The 26049-nt window shown below is 35.1% G+C and overlaps 1 pseudogene; it reads right to left on the reverse strand.

Moving 5' to 3' along the window:
• Positions 1-1215: 1215 nt before the first annotated feature.
• The window catches only part of LOC149574853 (sialyltransferase-like protein 1 pseudogene), a 169277-nt pseudogene continuing 144443 nt past the window's right edge, over positions 1216-26049 (reverse strand).

Genomic DNA, 26049 nt, shown 5'->3' on the forward strand with positions numbered 1-26049 from the left:
ATTAGATCAAAAGACCATTATCGTTACTTTCTAGCAATTGTAACAGTAAGATAAATCCTATGGACTTAGGTTGGTTTAACAACCATTAGATAAATCCTTTAATAGGGTGACATTCCAAGTGGATGTTCTAAAGACCTTTAACCAGGCCCATTCCTAACAATTTGGTGAAAAACCTCTAACAAGGTCACATTAATAGTGTGTTGTAAGCCTTTAACAGGGCAGGCTTTTAATAAGGCATCACTTTAGAAGAGTGAGAATCAAGTAGCATGTTATTGGTGGTTTTTCCCAAATTGGGTTTCCACGTAAATCATTATGTTATGTTTTGATATTGAATGTTTTATCTTTGCATGTTGAATTACATTAATTTGCTTATATGACTATTTAAGTTTGAACAGATGAAAAGGGTATAAAAGTATTAGAAAGGTATTAATAGGGCATTTTGGACCTTGAATAACTGATTCACACCCCCCCCCCCCCCCCCTCTCATTTATTCTAAAGGATTCTAACAATCCCTTTGTAAAAGGTCACTGATAGATAGGTATTCCTCCTTATGGCATTTTTTCTCCTACTCTGCAACCTATCACAGGTCTTCTCTTTAGCGTGGGGTATCCTAGCTGACTCCATGCAATGACTGTTGACTAATTCCCTAGTCAACCCCTTCTTTTAGCATGGACTTCTCCTATTTTAACTTCCTTCACATGATCTCTTCAATGCACTCTCTCCTAGCATGGAGTTCCTATCTCTTACTACCCATGTTAAAAAGAAGACATTGAAAAGAGCTCCTACATGTTGTTTCTCCTCTTCACTAGGCCTTCAATCACATGCCACTTCAATGTCATTACAAAGTGACCTTCTTTGAATGGTGGCTCCCTTTGTCATGCTGTGGGTTTGCTTCTTGTTCATTGGCAGCTTCTTCAAACACTTGGCATGCTTCCATGTCTGCTGGAGTAGTTCACATCTTTTGTTTTTATTCTCCTTTGCAAAGTGGCACTTTCCTTCATTTATCATGTTCTTCCTCCATCGTTGAAGCCACTCTTTTTTGTATGAATGCTCTACCCCATTAATAACCAAAGCCTACAAAATCCTCCAAATTGAATGCAAATTATGTAGAAGCATAGTAATATTCCTGAACAAATTTGATCTAGTCTATTTTGGGCTCAATGTGGAAATTAAAATAACTCTTAACAACAATAATTCTACCTAGAATGCATCAAATCATGCCTCTGTTTCCAAAGGATGCTTCACACACACAAGATCATTCAGTTTGTTTCCATCTAGCTTCTACATTGTAACACCTTTCATAGCTCTATAGTGTGCATGTGCTTCATCACACAAATCCCTAAAATTTAGTTACTCCCATTTGCTATAGTTGGAGCTCCTATGTTCAAGGCTCATGTTTGGGAACCCTAAGATAGGAGAAATTTTAGAAGACATAGTTGCCCAAACCTTGCATGAACTAAAGGGTCCAACACTATTTGGATGTTTATTTTTTTAACCCATTCAACCTCAGCACAGAAATAAGTTCCCTATTTATCATTGCTCAACTCATAATCACTGACCAATCTTGTTTCCTTTATTCTTGCATTGGAGAATGTATTCTAACTATCCCAAGGCATTGAAGGAGATGGTAAAAATCCTATCCCTACAATGGATTATGTCCTTTTCATGGACCTGAAAAATAGTGAGTCCATTCAGTATAATCTAGGTCAACAGTGAACCCATATGAACCAACTATATCACACATTGAAAAGGGCCAATTATATGGACTTTATTTCGGTTCCTTTTGCACCTCTTCAAAGTACCACACCTTGGAAAAGCTAAATTGGATTAGGAAGCTCCTTAATCATAGCAATGAAGTCAAAATGGATCAAAATTTTCATAATAAACACTTCATCATTAGATCCATTGGCAAATTTGATCATGTTTCTTGCCATTCCCCTTGCATCATTTGCTGATCCATTTGTTATTACCTTCTCCAATGATGTGCAATGTTGTAAGCCTTGTGTCTTTTCAACTTTGTGTAAATTCGGCACACATGTGCACTTTTAAACAAAATTAAATGTCACTTTGAGTAATTATAATGATTAAAAGAAACCATTATAATACTCATCAAAATTTCAATCCACAATGTCTATTCAATTTGCAAAATTAGTCAAGCCCAAAGCAGTTCTCACTAAAAAAGTTGTTTTTGAATGACTGAAATTGTAAAGTAACCTATGGATCAATATGATACTAATTAAAATTGAATTCAAGCATTAATTGATCATTTAAAAATATTTTATCACTTTATTGCAACTTGCCGACTTTGTGCCAGGAGGTCTTTTAAATGCCTTTAAAAATTGACCAGAACACTTGATCGGGCTCTAAAAATCAGCACAATGATTCTTTTTTCTGCATGCTCCTACCATGTTGAATCTTGTCTCATGATGAATTCTTAGTCACAAGATATTGACTATCAAATTTTCCCTCTTAGAATTACTTGCAAATAAAAATGTCAGAAAATAATAAAATACATTTCGAATTGGCTTCAAAAACTAGGCAAACTGACACTTGGGAAGACAAAAACTGGGGCATTGGTTCATTGCCATGAGGAAAATATAAATCTATGATTAAGGCTCATGATGAATAACTGGGAGCATTTGGTTAGTGGTCAAAGTGGTCTACTTAGAATTTGCAGACTAGAAACACTGACAAAAAGGTGATTTTTGCAAATAAAATTGACCTGGAAAAGTGTGCAGACGGATTCATCAAGACTTGGAAATTGGCATACTTAAATTATTTTTGGACTAAAAAATAGTGGTATAATCCATTCCATCTCACCTCTAATGAATTTGGATTTATAACATCACAAATAGGGGTTCCAACAAATTTGCACCTTTGGACACTAATAAAAAGTTAAAAATTGTATTTGGAATCCTGTTTGAAAACTAATCAAATGGATTTGTCATAAGCTCAAGCTTGAAACATAGAAACTCTCTAACCTCTAAAATGAAACACAATAGGAATTTTCTCATTTTGGTCAATTGGGTCAAAATTATAACAAGTTGAACAAGGCTTCCTAGAATTTAGAATAAGTTGCATCAACATGACATTAATAAATGACCAACTTTGAGACATTCAAGACCTAGTCAAACAAATTTGAAATGACTGAAAATTTGAAACATAGGCTTTTTGGTATGGAAACTAAATACTCCCAAAATTTTCAGTCATGAAACATTACTAGGTGTGAGATATTCAATTGCAAACATAGCCTCCTGTCATTTGACACAAGCAAAAATGCAGAAATGGAGATTGCTCAAAATGGGACTTTACAAAATGGCTCAAAATAGCAATTTATCTTCAAGGGAAGAGTGGATATACTAAATGAAAGGTGTTAGAAAAATTAAACACCTCATAGGCTTCAAATGGATAGTCAGGTACTTATGCATTAAAGGACACTATGGGGCTTGATTTTCTCAATGGTACTCAAAATCGAGGCTTCAATTTTGAGTCCCAACATAGTCTATATGAAAAAAAATTAAAATATCTCCTAGTCAAAGCTAGACTCATTTTAAGAATTACTCTTTAATCAAGGTAAGTTTCCCACATTACATTCGCAAGATACAAACATAAGGCCTTTTTTGAAACATTGATGAAGAAAGATAACCAACTTTCAACACATGATGCCTTAGTTGACCTTGTTACCCAACTAGATGCTCAATATCAATCTCTAGAGGTAGCATGCAATACTAGGATGTGCCACTAAAAATAATTATGGAGGTCCACAAAATTTTTTTGGACAAACACACTATAAGTGTACCACCAATGGCATAAGTTTTAAAATGGGGGATTATAAGACTTTTGTAGATTGACAAATGCATAGTATAGTTTTGAGTCAAGGGGAGTACTCATGCAGAATTAGGGGAAAAACAAAGATCACACACTTACTCAATAGAAGTGAAAAATTTAGTGTACAAAATTCAGTTACAGAAAGGAAATATCAACTCAAGGGGAGTTATTAAATTTTCGTAAAATAAGGTATGACAGTTATGTCATCAATTTTGTAAATCTTGTAATTTTGTAGGAGAGCCAAGTAATGTATATAGATTATATGAGTTATGCACATAAGTTAGGTTGTATATTTATGACAAGGTATTTTTTCAACTCATTTTAGAGGGGGAGATTGTTGATATCATTTGGGTTTTGACAAGGTAGTGAAAAAACACTTAAGTCATTATTAACAAAACTTTGTATGTGTTGAGTAAGTAGTGTATGTTGAGCACTATATGTAGTTACTGTCAAGTAGATGGTATGTGTTGAGTCACTCAAGTGTTGAGAAAGTCATCTATGATGAGTGATTTAGATGTCGAGTAAAATAGAGGATGTTGAGTCATTTAGGAACCAAGTTACAACATTAAGGATATAATGGACGCCAAGCATTAGATCTTTCAAGTGGTAAGTTAAAGTTTTTGGAAAAGTTGTCTGTAATGGAACAACATACTATGTACATCTTTTTTGGGCCAACTTAAGTATTTTCTTATGATTCTAGAAGATATATACAAAGGCATATTGAGAATCCCTATGGAGTACATGCTACCAATCAGAATAAGGGATGTTCTAAGTGAAAAAATGGATGAATCATAATTGTTGATTCCTACTATACCCTAGCTCTCCTTAGTCTTCTTAAGGAGGGAAAAACCTTAAGATTTTTCAGTGTGTGGATGAGAAGAGAAGGTCTAATAGAAAATGTAGAGAGTAGTTATGGTGACTATAGAGTTTATGATAGAGATATGAATTGAACAATTAGTTAGAGAGTAGAGAAGAGTAGTTAAAGGATAAAAAAGATACATCTAGTTAGAAGGATCAAGTACACATCAAGAAAGAAGAGATATGATATCTCTTGGTCAAATAAATAGTATTGACAAATGAGTTTCAACACACTTAACCATTTTCATCATACATGTTGAGTACATAATAGATGTCGAGCTAGAATATCCATAGGTGCCTAGTCAAAATTAGTGTCGAGCAAATCATAGTGTAGTATGTGCCAAGCAATACAAGAATTGTTCATGTGCCAAGTAATAGAATCATTTAGATGCTAAGAAATTTAGAACAACATATGCTAAACAATATAAGATATAATAGGTCCTAAGAAAACCAAAAAATGTAGTTGATGCTGAGAAATCCAGAAATAGTATGTGTCCAACATCGATAATACTTCATGTACTGAGCAATGCAGGATCAACATAAGAGTTTTTATTTGCACAGACTAAGATGTGAACCATTTTTGGAGCTGACTTAGACAAATTTTGAAGGAGAAAAAGGATAAGGATGAATCATTTACATTCCCTATGCAATCTACATGCAACCAATTAGAAAAATGGTGAAGGCATGCAACCAATTAGAAAAATGTAAAGTATGAGTGGGAATTTGAGATTCAATATGGATCATAGATCCATACCTAACCCTAAGTCTTCACATTCTTTATAAGGAGAATGAATGCACCATTATGTGTGTGGAAGAAAATAGCATAAGGGGAGATTATAACAAAATTTTAGTGTGAAGAAAAAATACTTAGTGGAAAGGACAACATTTATACATCTAGTTGATCAAAATAGAATAAGAGACATATCGAGAAATTAGATATAGTAGAGATCAGAAGAGGAAGAGCAGATCAAGTACCTGAATCAAGCAATTTGAGATTGCATTTAATTAGGTCAAATGTTCTAATAATCTCTCACAATTGTATTAGAGGTTGAAATCCTATTGTGATAGGTTAGCTTAATAGCTAGGTAGGACAGCCTTTGGAGAAGGTTAAGAAAATCCTATGTAGTAGGTGGGTTTAACAACCTTTTTTAAATCCTATAACAGTCTGACACTTCATATGAAGTGTTTATAAATCCTTTCAACAGGTCACATTTAATAGTGTGTTGTAGCCTTTAATAGGGTAGGCCTTTAACAAGGAAAACCATTAGAAGTGGTTGAACTCATTGCTTCAATATTTTTTGTGGGTGTCATCCCCACCCAAGTTTTACCTTCTTATTCCTAGAGGGTTTTTGGGTCATCAAAATCTCTTGTGTTATGTGTTGATGCATGCTTTCATTTCATATTTGTTTATATGTTTACATGCATGCAAATTATTTTTTAGTTATATGTTATTAAATGTTTGAAAGGATAAAAATTGGTACCTCTGATTCACCTCCCCTCTCAAAAGTACTCTTGCCATTTGAACATTTCAACAATTGGTATCAAATCTCTAGTTCTCACAAGGAGAAGCCAAATAGCTTGGAGAAAAAGGTCAAAAGATGGAAGTTTTCAAACCTAGGAAGATCATTGATAATCAGGTGATGTATGTGCAACTAACTCTACACAAAGTAGAGGAAGCTAGGGAGGAACTAAGAAAATCTTTGAAAAGAAGAAAGGAGATAGCCATAGCTGAAAATGACATACACTACAAGGAGATTGGCACCTCACAAGTGTTTTCCAATGGATACTTCAAGGAATTTGATGTAGCAATAGCAGAATTAATGGAGAAAGATAGAGCACAAGCTAAAGAATTTAGATTACTCAAGCTTGAACAAGAATCACAAGCTATAATGCTTTGTGAAGTGACTAAAAAAAAGAAAAGAGCTATTGAAGACAAGGCCATGGTAGAAGATGACAAGAGAAATCTCATCAATAGACTAGAAGAGAAGATAATTGAATTTGAAAATATTTCAAACATGTAGTTAGATACCTTAAGCTAGATGATGAATGCTCATCATGAGCTAAACATAAAGGATATTGAGATCTCCACCTTGAAGATATAGAATGAATCAAAGAGAGAAAAGGAAATAGTATAAAGTTACAACAAACCCAATGAGGCTATCAAGTACTTTGAGCAATTTCTGAAATCACCAAGGGCTAGTAATGACACTACAGGACTTGGATACATCAGCACTGAACAAGGAGAATCATCCAAGGCTGTAGAAGAAAGAAGAAAAAAAGGTAAGAATACTAAACCTACTTGTCAATTTTTTGGTAAAAAGGGACATACCTCTAATGTGTGCAGAAGCAAGGATAGTCATCAGCATGATAAGCCTATAAATGCAAATTTCTATCACAAGTGCAAAAAGCAAAGACATTTAACACAAGACTATAGAACCAAGACCATTAGGACACCAAGATTTGAGGGTCATTACTACAACTACAAAAAATATGGACATAGAGCATTTGAATGCAAATCAAAGCCTATGTGGACACCTAATCAGCTTGCAAGAGGAATTAATCATGCACATCACTACAATTGGGACTACAATACAAGGAAAAGTTGTCACTACTATCAGGAATATGGTCATATACCTTAGAATTGCATAAAAAAACATTTCAAGGGGAACTACAGTAGATGGTTGAATCAAACTACTTGTTTTAGTTGCTTGAAGATTGGTCATATTAGTAGGAACTGTCCAACAAAGGCCAAGGCACCCAAGACTAAAGTTAACAAGGGCAAAGAAATGGTTGATGTGGAATACATCAAGGAAGATATGAAGAAGACATGGTAGAATAAAAGTGAATGTAGCACATAAAATGGAGAGATCATTTCACCCAAGAGGTCAAGTGATCACACCTCATCAAATTAAGCACTAGAAAGGCACATGGGGTTGGTACATATAAAGATGTATCATACATCAGCCCAAAAGAACATAGGAACACTGCAAAGAAGAAATTTGCATAAGTCTAGATGTTAGGATAAAAGTTAGAAGATGATGCTAAGTTACCTTTGGTTGCCTAGTAAAACTCTAGTACATGCCAAGTTGAACAATCTAGTAGTTGCTGAGTAAGACTTGATAATGGCTACTGAGCAATTAACAAGATCAATAGATGTTGAGTGAAATGAGATAGTAGCTACTGAGTAAATGAAATAGAGTTGATGCTGAGTTGGAAAATCCTTTAGAAGTCGAGTGATAGCTGTAAGCATGAATGCAATAAATGCTAGGTTTCAAGCCTAATAAAAGTGAAAATTGTTCATTTTTTTGTTCATTCGAACAAAGAAAAAAGACAAGCAGAGTGAGTGATCAATTTCCCAGAAATCAAAAGGCAATTTATAGTGATTCAATAGCAACCCAACTCTATTTCATTGATTTACTAGGTATTTCATTCAAGTGCCAAGTTATGTAGTTTGAAAAGTTTGTTTAAATAGTAAACCCTAGTTCAGTTAGAAATGGCATCTGGTTCTAAGATTGCAAAGGGAAAGGAAGGTTTGGAAATTTAGTTAGTTAGAACCAAAGTTAAACAACCTAAGTTCAAGCCAATCCTAGAGGTTGATTACAAAAATGATCCCACTAGTGCCCTATCCATGATCCTTGATAAAGTAGTAATGGTTCAAGATGTATGCAAATGCTACAATTGTAAGACAGGAGTAATAGGAGATTTAGAGATTTTCAATGCATTTGATAAACTCTATGAAAATGGGAAACTTAAAGATGAATTCTCCATAGTTGAGAAGAAGGGTCTAACAAAAACCCTAGTTTTTCCTATTGTCTTCAAAATGGAATGGATACGCATTGTGTTGAGTAGAATCCATGATGGATCTTTTTGGCTAGAAATAGGGCTAGTAAAGTTTACAAAGAAAATTGTACATAAGGTTACTAGTATTCCAACCCTAGATCGGCCCAAGACCCTAAGGAGTGATAAGAGGGAGGCAATTGAGAAAAACACTAATGCCAAGTGGAACAATAGTGGTATGACAATTGATACCATCAAAGACCCCCTACTAAATTTTTTTGTAAGAATCATATCTCACAAATTTTACCAATACACTAGGTTAAATAGTGTACCCTGCATAGCAGTAGATGTTGCCTACAAGCTAGTGAAAAAGGATCATACTTATGATCTTGTAGAGTTGATGATGCACCAAATCAATGAAAACTTGGGAGCTATAAGGAAATCGAAAGGGGCTCAATGCAAATTTGGCTCAGTTTTGATTTGCATGTTTTTCTACATTATGAAAGAATTCCCCTCAATAGATAAGGTGAGATGGGATCCAAATAAGGGTATTGTTGACCAAATAAATGGATTCATTGATCAAATGGGTGAAAATTTTGATGCCCAAATGATTAGTTATTTTGAGGACTTCAAACAATCCATGAAACAGAGAATGAGAATTCTAGTCTCATTGGTGGAGCAACATGAAAAAGACATTTATTTTCTAATGGATATTGACTATACTTACATACAAGTAATCATCCCTAGAGTCAAATGGCTTAGACCACTGGATTATAAACTTGATGTGGATTAGGATTTAACAACTATTACAACATTGCTTGCAGAGGAATTTGGTAAAACTACAAAGCACTTTAGAACATATGATGTTGTCAAATCAAGGGTGGTTACAAACCTCAAGACAACAACAATAGTCAAGAAGGATAAGCTTGTAAAGAAGCTTAAGAAGAAATTTGGGGTAGACATTTGAGAGATAGGTACTGCAAAAGAAGCAGAAAAAATAAGTGATGATGAAGAAGAGGATGACAATGAGGAATATGAGGATGGCTAGAGCAAGGGCCACTTCAACTAACCCAAGGCCTAGGTGAAGATAAGGATGAGAGTGACAAGGAAGAACAAGCCAAGGAAACATTTAATCCAAACCAAGTTCATCAACCAAAAGGCAAAAGCACCACCTGCTTCTCAGCCCAAGCCAAAGAAAGTGGCAAATCCTAGACCTAAGAAGCCTACTACTAGAGCTACTACAAGAGCTACTACATAAAAGGAAAAAGATGAGGAAGAAAAGAGAAAGAAATCCACTAAGAAGAATAAAGATGAGCCAAAAAAAAGAAGAAAATTTGTGGCTCAGCCTAATTTAGATGAAGAAAGGACATAATCAGAAGACCATAGTTAGTTTAAAGTGGTAAGTCATCCACCTAAATCTTAAATTGACAAATTATGTGCTAATATTAGGATTGGTGACTTGAATGACTTAAAGAATGTAAATTTTAATAAGCTCACAAAGGATGAGCAGAACAAAATAGAGAAATTTGTGTATATTATGATGGCAGAATATAAACATACACCTCTTGAATTGGATAGCTCATTGCCAAAGTAATTATATAAGATTGTAGAGGATAACTAGCATTTTTGTCTACAAACTAAGAAGGAAATAAGGGAGTCTACCTTAGCAAGGATGTTGCCTAATTTTACTAAAAGTCAAATAAAAAATGTAGTCAAAACACACAACAGTAGATTTACTCCCAAATATAGGGCATTTAATATTCTACAAAATACAATTAAAAGGGTTGTGAGCAAAACCACAAAAGTGTGGAAGATTATTACAAGAAAATTGATGATTTATTTGATGAAGAATACAAGATAGAAGTAAGTGCCAAAAAAAAGGAAATAAAAGAAGAAAGAAGGAAGAAAGTAGAGGAGAAGAAGCTAGAAGAGAAGAAAGTGGAGGAAGAAAAGAAAGATGAAGAAGAGAAGGAGGAGGAAATGAGTAAAGAAGATGAAAAGGGGATAGATGAGCAACAAGAACAGAGTGTGCAGGACACTCAACTACCACCTCCTAGCCTTCCTCATGCTACCATCACACCTACAGATATTATCAAGATAAAGAATTTTGTTGACACTTTTGGTCAAAACATTAATCCATTAACTACAGAGGATCTAGTAAAGATCCTTAACTAATCAACACAAGTAGCTAGACTATGTTCAAGCCCAATATTAGTCAGTGTTGATGAACTCTAGAAAGTAGTAGTGAAATCAAAGGAAGTCAAGGTGAAAACACAAGAACCACCTTTGACCACAAAATCTATTAGATTTATACTCCTTCCACATCTATCTCCACCAAAAACAATCACACAACCACTTTAGGAGCTAAGTGTAGCAGTGGGGAATGATAAAGGAAAATTAGTACAATCATTAGGTACACCCCCAGCTAGAATGATAATAGAAGAGAAACAAGTTGAAGAGAAAGAAGTGACAAAAGATAAGGAGGAATCTAGAATACAAACTTTGGTTGAACTACCCAAAATAGACACTCCTACAAAAACTCTTCAGTAGCTGAGCACTGAAATGCTAGCATTGCAAATTAGAACACTAGGCTTGAGCTCAAGTAGGGTAGCTAGGAAAATTCACTATGGAATTCTTGAGCTTGATGAAGAAATAAAAATACCCTATTATGAATCTAGCACTCTCACAGAAGAAAAGATGAATGAGATAAAAAGTGCATTAGATAGAAGGAGATAAGAGGCACTTAGAAAGGATTACAAATACATGCAAGCATTAAATAAAATCAAGGACATATTCATGGACGTCTTTAGCCTACAGTCTCTAGATGAGTCAAGACCAATTATAGAGCAACTATTAGATATAGTTGATCAGGTAACAAATGAGGACCATGACACCAACAATAAACTAATGGAATGGTCAGAGAAGAAATTCCAAGGTAAGCTCAATTAGAAGATATCAAATAATATCATTTTGGGGCAAGTTGACCTGGCTAAGAAAATAGATAAAGTCAAAATTGTACTTGGAAATATATTCTCCCTTTACAATAAATTGTGTGATTTTTCCAATTTCACACAAGAGATCAGCCAAAAGATATTGAGCTTGGAGAGAAATCTAAAGATTTCTAGCATGCAACTTGGAAAAAGATCCCAAGTAGATGTATGTAGAGATTATCTTGAAGAAAGATCCCAATTTTTCTACACATGAAGGACTTGTAGACCTAGTAGCAGAACTTGCAATCCAACACAAGTCATTGGATATTGCATTAAACAACTAGGATGTAGCTCTAAAGATACTCCTAGAGGTTAACAACTCATTTTTGGCTAAACATGGTATTACTCCATAGAACCCTTTGACATTAGTGTCAAAAAGGGTGAGATATATTATAGGGGGAGTAATGAGAAAAGGAGGAGATATGTAGAAATCACTCCATTCTTTCATTCATTTTTAGAATTAAGTGGAATGATTTTAAATAGCCAAAAAGGGGGAGACAAGGAATAAAAGAGTCAAGGAGAGATGTAAAAATTTGGAATACAAGGATATCACACAAATCAGATACATCATATAGGCTCAAAATGCAGAAACAAGTCAAAGGACAGAGAGGATCAGGCACATTGGTACATAATTTCAATTTTGAAGGCATAATCAACTCATGGGGAGTCATAAGGTATATTGCTATTCACAATATTTTGAAATTTTGCATGTAAGCCAAGCAAGTAAAGAATGTACTCAATAAGGTTAGGATCACCAATGCTCAGTTAAGTTTTTTTGACACTCATGTCAAAGAGGAATATTGTTGGTAAAATAAATAGTATTGATAAATGAGTGTCAACACACTTAACCATTTTCATCATACATGCCGAGTACATAACAGATTATGAGCTAGAATTTTCATAGGTGCTGAGTCATAGTTAGTGCTGAACAGATCATAGTGTAGTATGTGCTGAGAAATACAAGAATTATTCATGTGCTGAGTAACAAAATCATTCAGATGCTAAGTAATTAAGAACAACATATACCAAGCAATATAGGATATAACAGGTGCCGAGAAAACCAAAAAATGTAGTTGATGTCGAGCAATCCAGAAACAATATGTGTCAAGCATTAGTAATACTTCATGTGCCGAGCAATGCAAGATCAACATAAGAGTTTGTATTTGCACAAACTAAGATGTGAACCATTTTTGGAGCTGACTTAGACAAATTTTGAAGGAGAAAAATGATAAGGATGAATCATTTACATTCCCTATGCAATCTGCATGCAACCAATCAGAAAAATGGTAAAGGTATGCAACCAATAAGAAAAATGCAAAGTATGATCAAGAATTTGAGATTCAATATGGATCATAGATCCATACCTAACCCTAAGTATTTGCATTCTTTATAAGGAGAATGAATGCACCATTGTGTGTGTGGAAGAAAATAGCATAAGGGGAGATTATAGAAAAAATTTAGTGTGAAGAGAAAATACTTAGCGAAAAGGATAGCATTTACACATCCAATTGATCAGAATAGAACAAGAGACATATCCAAAGATTAGATCTAGTAGAGATTAGAAGAGGAGGAGCAGATCAAGTGCCTAAATCAAGAAATTTGAGATTACATTTAATCAGGTCAAATGTTCTAATACTCTCTCACAATTGTATTAGAGGTTGAAATCCTATGGTGATAGGTTCACTTAATAGCTAGGTAGGAGAGCCTTTGGAGAAGGTCAAGAAAATCCTATGTATTAGGTGGGTTTAACTATTGGATAATGTTGTCCTTGATGTCACAAAAATGTCATATTAGTCATTAGTCTCAAGTTCACTGAGCTCAGATAGTCTGCAATGCAATCTACAGTGCCAACCGAGCTCACTCGATCATTGAAGGAAATGTGGAAGATAGTGTTAATCGAGATAACTCGGTCAACAAAGGAAAGGTGAAAGTCAGTATTTACTAAGCTCACTTGGTCAATGAAGGAAATTTTGAAGTCAGTGCTAACTAAGCTTCACTCAGTCTCCAAAGGGTAGTTTCCACCGAGTTCACTCTATCATCAAAGGAATCATGGAGAAGTCAGTGTTAACCGAGCTTCACTCGGTCTCCAAAGCATAGTTTCCGCCGAGCTCACTCGATTATCTTAGGAAACTTAGTACTTATCGAGTTCTCCTAGTGATTGAAGGATTTTCACAAAGTTTTTTGTATTAATCGAGCTTAGTCGGTTAACATAGGAATTATTTTCAGAACAAAGTTTACCATGCAGGGTTGGCCAGTATAGGGATTTGCAAATTAATTACTTCTAGCCGACTGTTGTAATTGTTTGTTTAGTCAATAATTCGAGTTGACTAAGATAATCTAAAAGGTATATATGGTCATTCAAGTTATGAATTAAAGTGTGTGAGATTGTGAAAAAGAAGTTATGAATGCGAATTATAGTATGAAATGAAAAGGAAAATGTTGAGCAAAAAACTGATGAAGGATCAGATGTGTTGAAGGAGCTGTAAAGTTGCATTTGATCAGTAAGGATCTAGTCAAGCATAACAGAGATCTATAATCAGCAAAGATAAGTTGTACATTATATTAGGTCACTTCATTGTTGCTTTCTAACCATTGTAACAGTGAATTCAAAATCTCTTAACAGAGTTGGTTTAACAACCATTCAATAAATCCTCTAACAAGGTGATAGCTCAGTTGAATTGTTCTAAAGACCTCTAGCAAGGCCACTCCTAATAGGGTGATTAAATCCTTTAACGGGGTCACACCTAACAGTGTGTTTTTGTAACCTTTAACAGGGTTGGCTCCTAATAGGGCTCACTTCAGAAGAGTGAAAAATAGTATCTAGTTACATTGGTGGTTTTTCCCATATTGGGTTTCCACGTTAAAACTGGTGTCTCTTGTGTTCTTAATTGCTGAATTTCTTTGTGCATGATAACATATTAGTTCTTAATATTTATCATTTACTGCATTATCAAGTTTCAACATTTTATATTAATCAGATCAATGATATATTCATACATCTTAGGGACTATGGAAAGTTTTATAGTAACTGATTCACTCCCTCCCTATCTCAGTTACTCTATTCTCATTTCCAACAATTGGTATCTGAGAATTTGGTGCTTGCAAGAAAAGATTTCAAGGATCTAAGCCAAAGATCAAGATGTCTTACAAAAGAGAAATTCCAAAACTCAATAGAGATAACTTCTCCACATGGCAAGGATTGATGAGACTTCATCTGGCTACTGTTGGTGATACTGGACTGAAATACCTTGAAGAAAAATATGAAGAACCTCCTAGCACATTGTTTGTCAATGACATTTCTGAAAAGAAAACTCACAACAATATGATGATAGACATAGCATCCGCTCTTTGTTATGAAGAATTTGATGACATTAAGGACTACAAAAATGCCTTTGAGATGTGGAACAAGCTAAAAGAGATCTATGGAGGAGATGATAATGTGAGAAGAGCAAAAGAAGAAAGTCTAAGAGGACAATTTGATCAAATAAGGATGAGAGAGGATGAAAAAATTGCAAAGTATGTTGAAAGAGTTAAGGCATGTGTGAGTGCAATCAAAGCATCTAGAGGTGATATCAAAGGAGAAATAGTTATAAGCAAATTTCTCAGAACCTTGCTTCCCATTTATGCAATCAAAGTTTCTGCAATTCAGGAAAGAAGGTGTGAAGCAAATCATCAGATAAATCTTGAGGCCATAGTTGGAAGACTAACTGCATTTGAACTAGAAAACTTTGACAACTATGTTCCAGCCTCCAAGAACATTGAATCAGCATTTCAAGCCAAGCTCTCACTTAAGGAGAAAAACACAAGGGAGAAGGAATCTCAGTTAGAAAGTGAAAATGAATCAAGCCAAAGTTCAGACAGTGACCTCGAAGTAATAGAAGCTCTACTAGCAAAGAAATATTCTAGAGGTAGAGGAAAATACAAAGGTAAAGTTCCTCTAATCTATTTTTCTTGTGAAGAAATTGGTCATATTGCATCAAGGTGTCCAAACAAGCAAAACAATGATGAAAAGAAAGATTGCAAATGGAATGGAAAGAAAGGCTTCAAATCATCCAAAAAAAAAGGTAAGAAATCATGCTTCATGGCTGAAAATTCTAAAGATTTTGATAATAGTGAGGATGAAATTGTTTATATTGTTGTTAAAGATGATTCTGACAGTGATGAAGAAGATAAAATGCCACTTGTTTCTCATATAAGTAAGAATGATACATGGATTATAGACAGTGGTTTCTCACATCATATGACTGGTGATAAAACTAAGTTTGATCAGTTTGAAGACTATGATGGTGGCAGTGTAAGGTTTGGTAATAATGAACCTCGTTTCATAAAAGGAAGAGGAAGAATCTATCTAACCAAAGAACTTGTATGTAATAATGCCTATTGGGTTGAAGGTCTTAAACATAATTTGCTAAGTGTGGCACAGTTACTCAATACTGGATTCAAGGTGGAATTCATGCATGGAAAGGCAAGACTGTTGAATGAGCAAGGAAAGATGATAGGATCTGGCACCCAAACTAAAGGTAACTTGTTCTACCTAGAACTTTGTGAATGCTCATGTTTTATTGCCCAAATTGAAGAAATTTGGTTATGGCATAAAAGGTTGTGTCGTGTCAATTTTGATAATCTGGTAAAAATAAGCAAATTCAAGAAAGTGAGAGGCATTCCTAACATTAAGAAACCTGAGGTTGGTCTATGCAAGAATTGTCAGATTGGTAAAATGGGAAAGACTAGTTTTAAAAGTAAGAACTATCAGTCTAAAGATATATTAGAAATTGTGCATACTGATTTATGTGGACCCATTAGAATAGAAAGCTATACTGGAGAAAAGTTTTTCATTCCTTTTGTTGATGACTACTCAAGAATGATGACTGTCATGTATCTAAGGAATAAATCAGAAGCATTTGAGAAATTCAAATACTATTTGGCAAGAGTAGAAAAAGAAACAGGAAAAAGACTAAAATGCTTAAGGTCAGAAAAAAGTGGTGAATTCATCTCACATGAATTCAACAACTTCTTCATTGAAAAAGGTATTAAAAGACAGGTCTTAGCACTAGGAACTCTTGAACAAAATGGAATAGCTGAAAGAAGAAACAGATCCATCATGGATTGTGCAAGAACCCTGATGATAGAAAAGAACATTGCTATCAAATACTAAAAGGAATCCATCAGCACTGCAATTCATACCTTAAATCAAGTATAGTTGAAGAAGGACTCATTCAAAACTCCCTATGAATTATGGTATGGCTACAAACCCAATGTAAGTTATCTGAAAGTATTTGGAAGCAAATGCTATATTTTGAAAGAATCTAGAAAAGGAAAATTTGATGTAAAAGGTGATGAATGAATATTTTTAGGATATTCTTGCAAAAGCAAAGCATATAGATGTTTAAATCTATCCACTCACAAAGTCATAGAAAGTGCACATGTGAAAGTTGATGAGTTTGCAGACAAATCTGAAGAAGAAAGCAAAAAGGTACCTAAAGATTACAGAAGATTTGTTTACATTGAATCAGATACTATACCAAGCATACCATTTACTCAAGAATCCTCAACTCCCAAGTCATCAGTAACCGAGTTGCAAACTGAGCTACAACAACATTCAAACATTACCGAGCAAGTGTCTACCAAGTTTGAAGCACCCGAGCCAATTCTTATCGAGCCAGAATAGCCTGAACATGAAATTGAAGCACAAGGAGATAGCAATGAAACTCATTCAAGAGGCAAAGAACCTATATTAGCTAAATATGTCAGAAGACATCATGCACCAGATCAGATCATTGGAGACAAGTTTGAAGGAACCTTGACAAGAAGCAAGCTGAAAAATACTTGTTTACTTGCTGATTTTGAACCTAGAAGCATTAAAGATGCATTGAAAAATAATAGTTGGATTAAGGCAATGAATGAGGAAATAGAATAGATAGAGAAGAACAATACATGGACTCTTGTACCCAGGCTTAAAAATAAGAATGTAATTGAAACCAAGTGGGTATTTAGAAACAAGTTGACTAAAGATGGTAAGGTATCCAAAAACAAAGCCAGATTGGTATGCAAAGGATACTCTCAAGAAGAAGGCATAGATTATGGAGAAACCTTTGCTCCTGTTGCAAGATTGGAAGGAGTTAGAACCTTACTTGCATATGCTCCTCACAAAGGATTCAAAGTTTATCAGATGGATGTCAAGTCAGCATTCCTCAATGTAGTACTAGATGAAGAGGTTTACATTGAACAACCTGAAGGTTTTGTTGATCTAGATAAAAAGGAAATGGTTTGCAAATTACACAAGGCACTGTATGGTCTAAAACAAGCCCCTAGAACATGGTATGAAAGATTGCATAACTATCTTATTCAGATTGGTTTTCAAAGAACTAATGATAATAGTAGTTTGTATATAAAGGAAGGACCAGATAATAAGATAATAAGTAGCCTAGCTAAGAAAATAGTGTAAGTTGAGAAAATTCTAGTTTAGGCCGAGTAGAAAGTATATTCCAACCATCAATAAAATTTGGTAAGTGTCAAGTATCAAAGAAATAATAGTGGTGACCAAGATGAGAAGAAATAGTTGGTGTCGAGAAACCTAGTATTGGTTGAGCATCAAAAGATTATTATTTCCAAGTGAACAATGTAGATGTTGAGTGATAATAAAAAGTTTTTAATCGAAGATTTGATGAATCTAAGCTAGCTAACTTGATTTTTAGAATTATGTGAAACATATGGAAGATAAGTATGATGAGTTGGTGGCACAAAATTCAAGATAAACCATTTTGAGGTGAACTCAAGGAAGATTATAGAAGAAGTTTCTAGAAGGACTAAAATGAAAAAGTGCGTAGATTCATTGAATCTTACCTAACCCTAAAATGGAAGATTGTGGCTAAATGACAAAATAACTAAATTCTCTATTTATAGAGATAATATGCTAGAAGAAAAGGTTGTCATGTGTGATAACCTAAGAAAGATAAGAGGCCTAGGGTGTTTCTTTATATGGTGGTCAAATAGAAGAGACTTTAATTAGCATACAAAGAAAGAATGCTTAAAAGGTTTAATTCTTGAAGAGTGAACAATATGTTAGAATTGAAGATTATGAATGCCAAGATGAATGGAGGAGTAAACTAGAGATCTATAATTTTCAAGCGAGTTGTGTAGACACCTAAATCTGATTACATCACTTAAGTAATCCTATTTAATCATCTCCTAAGGCGTCATTAATTAATTATTTAATATTTCATTAATCTATTCTGATCCCCTAGTTAATTAGTTAATTTAATTAACTATAGTCCAATTGATAAAATTAAAAGATGACCCAAAATCAATTTATCAATTAAATCCCTACTCCTCTATTAAATTGAATAAATCCTCAAATCTATTCAATTTAATTCTATATCCTCATTCTATTAAATATATCATTTAATAAAATATCTAAAAGCCTAAAAGCCTCCCTAAACCCTATCCTAACCCCTAATCCAACCCATTCACACATACTAACCTCACTTAGCCACCTAACTAACCCATCCCATCAAATCTAAGCCACTTGTCCCCTAATCCCCCTCTAATCCAAGCCTAATCTTCACTCTAACCATGTGTACAACCTTAATCCTAGATTAAGAATTCCTAACCCAAGCCAAAGTCAAGACTTCCACCCACCTCCCATTTTAATATACAAACATAGACTTCATCCTCCATTTTAAAGTCAAAACTTCCACCCACCAACCATTTTAGTATTTAAACAAAGACTTTATCCTCCATTTTAATATTCAAACAAAGACTTAACATCATCTTTTAATATATTCAAATAAAGACTTGACCTACCCAAACCACTTGCCTCTTAATCTCATCCTAAGCTAAGCCTAATACCTTCCTTAAGCATGTGCACAACTTTAACCAAGGGTTAAGAAAGTCTTAAACCAAACCAAAGTCAAAGTCTTGCATTCCTATCTAAGGGCCTTATAGCCTCTTTAAAGACTTTTTACACCTATTTTCCACATTCATCCCCCATTTTCTTCCCTCATAACTTCCTCTAACCACCTATCTTGACCATCTTTCCTATCCAATCCCTGTGTGACACTTCTCACAAGGCTAAGGCTTTGAAGAAGCACAATCCATGTGCTCTCTTCTCCTTGCATCCTAGCCCTCCTTAACCAATTCCCCTTCCTTGCATCCTAACCCTCCATCTCACTACCCCTTGGCCTATAAATGAAACACTCTCCCTTCACAAAGATCATCCACTTCTATGCTAATGTTATAATGCTATTTTGAGAGACTAAGGACTATCAAAATACCATCATAATGGAAAAATCCTTCCACAAATCCATTTTGAATCATATCCTCCATTGAAGATTGAGCAGCATCATTGAGCACACATCACATCTTACATACACATCTATGCATCAAAGGGAAGATTGCTTGGTGTAAGAGGTTTGCACATTCTTAGGCTACTTTGGTATTTTAATTCTCTTTTGTCTAATCATATATGTGAGTTAAATCTATTGTTTTGAATGTTTTGGTCATCCATTGTATTCCTTTAAGCACTAGTTTTACAACTCTACATTTTGGCATGCCTGGTGGGACCCCCACAATCACAAGGTGAAATTTATTTATTTATTTATTATTAAAAAAATAAAAAAATCTCCCCTTCTTTTTTCTTCAAATTTTCTTTAATATATATTTTTCAAAAAAAAAAAAAAAAATTGGGTACGCTTTTTCTTGTGTGAAAGTTTGGTAAAAATATGCATATTCATATATATATATATATATATATATTTAAAAATTAAAAAAAGATTCAAAAGAGTGTAAAATATGTGCCTATCTTTTTGGGGTGGCATGGATTTTGGCCCCCAATTTTTTTAAAATTTCTTGTAGGCACCATCCAGAGCCATCTAAATCGACCTGGCAGCCACCACAAGTCATTCCTATCCACTACAATTATGCAGCCCTATCTACCTTCTCTATTCATGACCTCCTTGATCTCTACTTTTCTTGCTCTGCACTCCTCCCACAACCTACTCTTCATCCTAGACAAACCTCTATTGGTATCCATACCCATTTTCAACGAACTTCATTGCTGCTTCCACACTTTGTCATTTACTCCAATGCCTCTTAGGGCCTCCTCAAAACCTACAGCCTTTGAAGACTGCCAACACCATTACACTAATTCATTGGGTTCTAGCCATTTTAGTAAAACATCATCATATTAAGTCACTATCTAATCATGCATAGTCCACACCCATTGGATCTGCCATGTGAGCAGGTCTTTTTTTTGCCTATGATAGCCATATGGCCATGAAATTTAAACTTCCACTTTGATGATGCTAGGACGACATCATTTCTACATGCCTTTTTAAGCCTTGAGAAGCAACATTTGGTGTTTTGCTCATAACTTGAGCATATAAACTCTATTTTCAAAAAATGAAATATCATCAGAAAGCTGGTTTTGAGCCTATCATGATGGTATTGGTTTTTATCAAAATTTTCAGCCTTTTAGATACTTATTTTCACTATCAATGACTGAACTTTGGTGATTTTTGTAGGGATATTTGCTAACTCGTGCATTTTTGGTTGAAGACTTCTATGAAACCACTAACCATGTTTCTTGCAAGTTCTCCTGAAATGGTTTAATGATCTTGGAAAATGAACTTGAATTTTTAAACACTTGTCTTTGAATGCATGTTTATAAAATCAAATCTCGAATTCCATGGATTAAAATATAACATTTTTATTGGAATGCATGATCAACACAATCTTGGATGCTAAAGGTTAAAAGGAATGAATATGATGAACATTTGATTTTGGGTATTAAAGAACATTTCAAATCAACACACTTCAACTTTGGTGCTTTAAATGAACTTCATTCAATCTTGAATGCTCTAAAATGAAAATGTTCTTATTTCCTCCTTTTTAAAAGCTTTCACGCGCGCGATTTACTTTTTTTGACTCGATTTTAATTTTGTTGGCGATGTTGTCAAGTTGGAATGAACATATAAATGCTAATCACATGTGTCTTCAAGTTATATGATAGAGAATCTAAAAGCTTCACAAATAGAATGAATCAAGTGTCTTGCGTTTGTTGAGATTGTGCCTTTTAGTGCATCTTAGACTTCTCTCTTTTCATGAAAAGTAAGACCACTAAAATATGTGACGTATGTACCAAAATTTGTTAGCAAGCATCCACAACAACCTAGGAGTGCTTCTAGGAAGTTCATCCACCTTTGGGAAGTGCATCCCCTTTGGTGAGAAGCTCAAATCGATAAATAGTCTGGCCGATATATAAATGAGGGGAAGGGTAAACCTTCTCACTTCATCTCTTCAGTTTGGGTGGCATGTTTCTAGGGATAGCCTAAGGTGGGAAATTTTTTTCATGATTTTAGCATGTCTGAAATAGACCCTTAAGTGGATCACAACCAGTAACAACTGTTGTGGAGACTCCATAGACCCATTTACAACCCTCTTAGTCTAAAGTATCTCACTTTTCTTTCACAGTATGTTATTCATGGTGCAAGTGAAACAACATCTCTCAAGATTACTCACAATTGTGCTGCCCTAGTAGAGGCATAAGGCTACTTGTGTTTCATCTCCAAGGGTCATTATTTCCACAAAAGGGGAACTTCTATTTTTCATGCCTTGAAGGTTCTTTGATGTGTATCCTTTGTCGATCGACTCTTGTATCGACTCACCTCTTCGATTAGAGGAAAATATTGCACTAGAACCAAGAGACATCAAGCTATGGGCTGTTGAATAGCATATGACAATCAAATTCTGACTATAGGGATAAAGTGTGTGTTTGAACTATGTTAAATTATGCTCAAGACTTATGAAAAACATTTTTCAAACATACACAATTCAGTGGTTACTATCAAAAAAATCCTTTTGTTAAAGAGATCAACTATTTCTATTTCTCAAAGTTGCTTTGTCCTTTGAGAAATTGTTTGCTCATTTATCCCCGTATCAAAAGAGAGAAATTTTCACCTTTGTCATCTCAAAACAATGATTGTTAGCAAGTCCATTCACAACAACTTATTGTTTCACTGGTCCAATTTTTCCATTTGTCTCAAAACGATCTACTTATTCCCTCAAAAACACAAGAATCAGTAACCAAAACCTAAGTTATAAATCCTTTGTTTGCCCAAAGCCTTGCTCTTTTTCAAAAATACTTTTCCATTTACCCTACTTGACTGAAAATATCACAAATTTTATCTTTGAGAGACCTCACCTTCATATATAAGAAATGATTGTTAGCAAGCCCACTTGCAACACCATACTTTTAGTTTACCTTTTGCCTACACCTATTACCTAGAAAATACCCCACAAAAGTCTAGTTACCAATGAACCCCTTTTGCTGTAAAAAGGTCCAAAAGTTGCTCTTTTCAAAATACATTTTTGCTACCAATCTACTTGATCAAAAATGACACTTTTTTTTCCTTGCCTAGAAGACAGTTAGCCAAATTAATCCTGAAAGAATCCAAAACTTGCTATTTCTTAATTGATTTATGTTCCAACCCAAGGTCTAGAAGTTATACATAGTGTAGTCACTACCTCCAAAACCCCACAGTTGTGATCAAAATCCCTTGGAAATATCTCATGTCAAGCCAACCTAAGGCTAAGTTCAAAAAGGCTAAACTCCCAAAAATACTAGTTTACATAGAGATAGAAATAGAACATCAAAAACATACACCCGACCTAAGGATTTCCAAGCTAGATCAAATTAAGAAAGATGGAGTAGACATTGTATTACAAACCGAGTGGGATTACAAGATTTAGAACCTAACTCTCCGATGAGGTGTCAACCATAGCCTTATCAATAACTCTTGTGTTAACTACTTTGATTAGGTCCATCTTTTTCCATGCACACTTATGCACTTGTCTCCTTATAGGTTTAGTCTCTGTATTAATTCTTCATCCCATCTAAATATTTGGTATAATCATCTCCTCCACTTTTTTTCATCAAACCTTCAATTTTTAGAAATCCTCCAAATCAAGCATCATTAAACCCTAGAATCCTCCATTAGTTGCTCCACACTTAGAAACATTTTTCACATCATCTCATTAAGCTTTGTCTCCCTAAAGAAATCTCCATCCATTCACCATCATAGTTGTCCTTAAACTAAGCATTGCTTAGGATAAACTATCGCTTGTGTCCCACATCACCTTAAGCAAAAGGTTGGGCTACACACTTGATCTCATTTGTCTTCCCAATGGTCACAAGGTTACCTTAGGGTTTGATATTAGTACCACATATTCAAGTTCACACTTAAGGGAAACACAATCTCCTCCATGTAGCACCATATCATCTAGATTCCTAAAAGTATCATATACACTTAGCACCATCCCTATTTGCATTTTCATCATTAGGAAAGTCATCCTTTCATGCCACCCACCACTCATTTTGGTAAGAACATAAGGAAAAAGGACATGGATCCTAGTCATAGTAATAACACATCTTGAGCTTAGCCATACCCCATAGTTTCCACGATGCCACCAGATCCACCACCACAAATCCCCAAAGAAACAAGTTCCTCCATAGACATTGATGCTTTCATGAACCAACCTAGTCATGCCACCATTGTTAATGCCATCATAGATTGAAACAAGGAAACCATCATGGAAAATTTCTTAAGGGATAGTGTTGGTTCCTTTAAATTTGGGTGTCCACCACCTATCTACATTTTAGATCCTACACACCCTCTATTTGGGTGGCAACCAACAGTTGTAGAGTCATCTATCCTACCAATCCTTTCTCTTCACTCAATAAAGGATATCAACCACATCAAATGGAACCTACAGACCCAAATATACCCTCAACCTAGGTGCCTACTCCTATTCCACAAAACACCCATCCCATCCTCACTCAACCCTAAGTAGATACTACATCCCAACCAAACTCATGTGTATCATATGCCTCTGCTTCAATCACTCATTTCCCTACTCCACAAAATCCTTCGTTTACATCCATCAACACTACCTTTTCACTTCCACCTCACAACACACCTAGTCTATTTACTACTCAAATGCCACCACTAGGGTCAAATACCTCATCTTCCATCCCACCCAACATCACTATCAACCCCTTTGTAGGTAGCCAAAGCTCTTCAGCCTTGTTTCCTTTGGGACCCTAGAATGTTGCTATAACACAAGGGCCTATCACTAGTCTTCCCCTTAGCACTACAGCCATGTCCACCCCTTAGGCACTTTTATCCACCACTTTACATTTTTATTTACTACCACCCCTTACCAACTATTTCTCCATGCCACCTTTGGGAAATAGCCAAACCACCCCACCATTGTAGTTCCCTATGATGAATACTCTACCATAGATTAATTACCTTACACCTATTCATAATTAGTCATACTATCAAGAAGGAGTGAAACCCACATATATTAGACATGGTATTTATTCCCAAAGCATGGCATAGGCATTACCCACCTTACCACCCTTTCAACTGTAGTCTTCACACTAGTATTATGCTCAAGCACCCACACAAAGATATCTCATAGGGCAACAGCCTCATACTTATCTTCCCCACCAACAAACTTCTTAGCAGATGCAATAGTATACCCAAAACACAAAACACATTCCAACAACCCATAACATCCATCCCACTAGCTGTGCAACCTATTTTTCCACAAATACCATATGGCAACCAGGGTTTTCCATATCAACCATCAGATCTTGGTATGTATCTTACACTAGGGTCACTTGCTCCTCCACCTATGAACTCTAAATGGGAAGAGATGAAAAAATGCTCTCAAAGCCCTCAAAGATGGGACAAACTCTAAAACTTTCAAGTTTGAGAATGACTGCCCATACCTGTTTGACAAAACCATCACGATGACACCATTTCCTAAACATTTTGAGATCCCCAAGTTTGACAAATTTAGGGGGAAAAGTGATCTAGTCATACATGTTAAGGAATTCTAGATGCTTTGTCAGGAGGTAGCCTATAATGATGTGTTCCTCATGTAGCTCTTTCCCAAAAGTTTAGGAGGCCTATCTGTAGAATGGTTATGTCGTATCCCTCAAGGCACTATTAAAACTTTTGCTGATCTTTCTAAACCCTTTGTGGCTCAATACACCCATCTTATTGAAACTAAATTGTCTATCATGGACCTAGTTTATACTAAGCAAAAAGGGGGAGAAATCCTTGCAGAATACTTGCAATGTTAGCAAATACTCACAACCAAGATTTCTTGTACCATCCCTGAGCATCATCTTGTCAAAATGTTCATAAGTAATGCACACCCTAGTCTCGCCCATTATATGGTTATGAACTATTTACAAACATACAAAAACATTAAGGAAAAAGGGATGGGACTTGAACAAGGCCTCATTAAGGATGGTGTTATTAGACTTTACAAGGAAAACACCCAATATCGAGGACCAAACAATGACAAAACTCGATACTGGAACAAAAACAAAAACATGAAGATAGATGGTGCCATCGACACCTGAAAAGTTCATATCGTCGGGGCAGCTACCAATGTTCCTACCACAATTTTTCAGTAAAAACCCTATCAACAACAACCCCCTATGTATCACCCACCACCCATATAGAACAATCAAAAAATACCTACTCATCATAATCAAACCAATGCTATCACACTTTTAGCA

Source organism: Cupressus sempervirens, chromosome 2, assembly GCF_028749045.1.
Source record: "Cupressus sempervirens isolate cs-2001-9-10 chromosome 2, ASM2874904v1, whole genome shotgun sequence".
Lineage (NCBI taxonomy): Eukaryota > Viridiplantae > Streptophyta > Pinopsida > Cupressales > Cupressaceae > Cupressus > Cupressus sempervirens.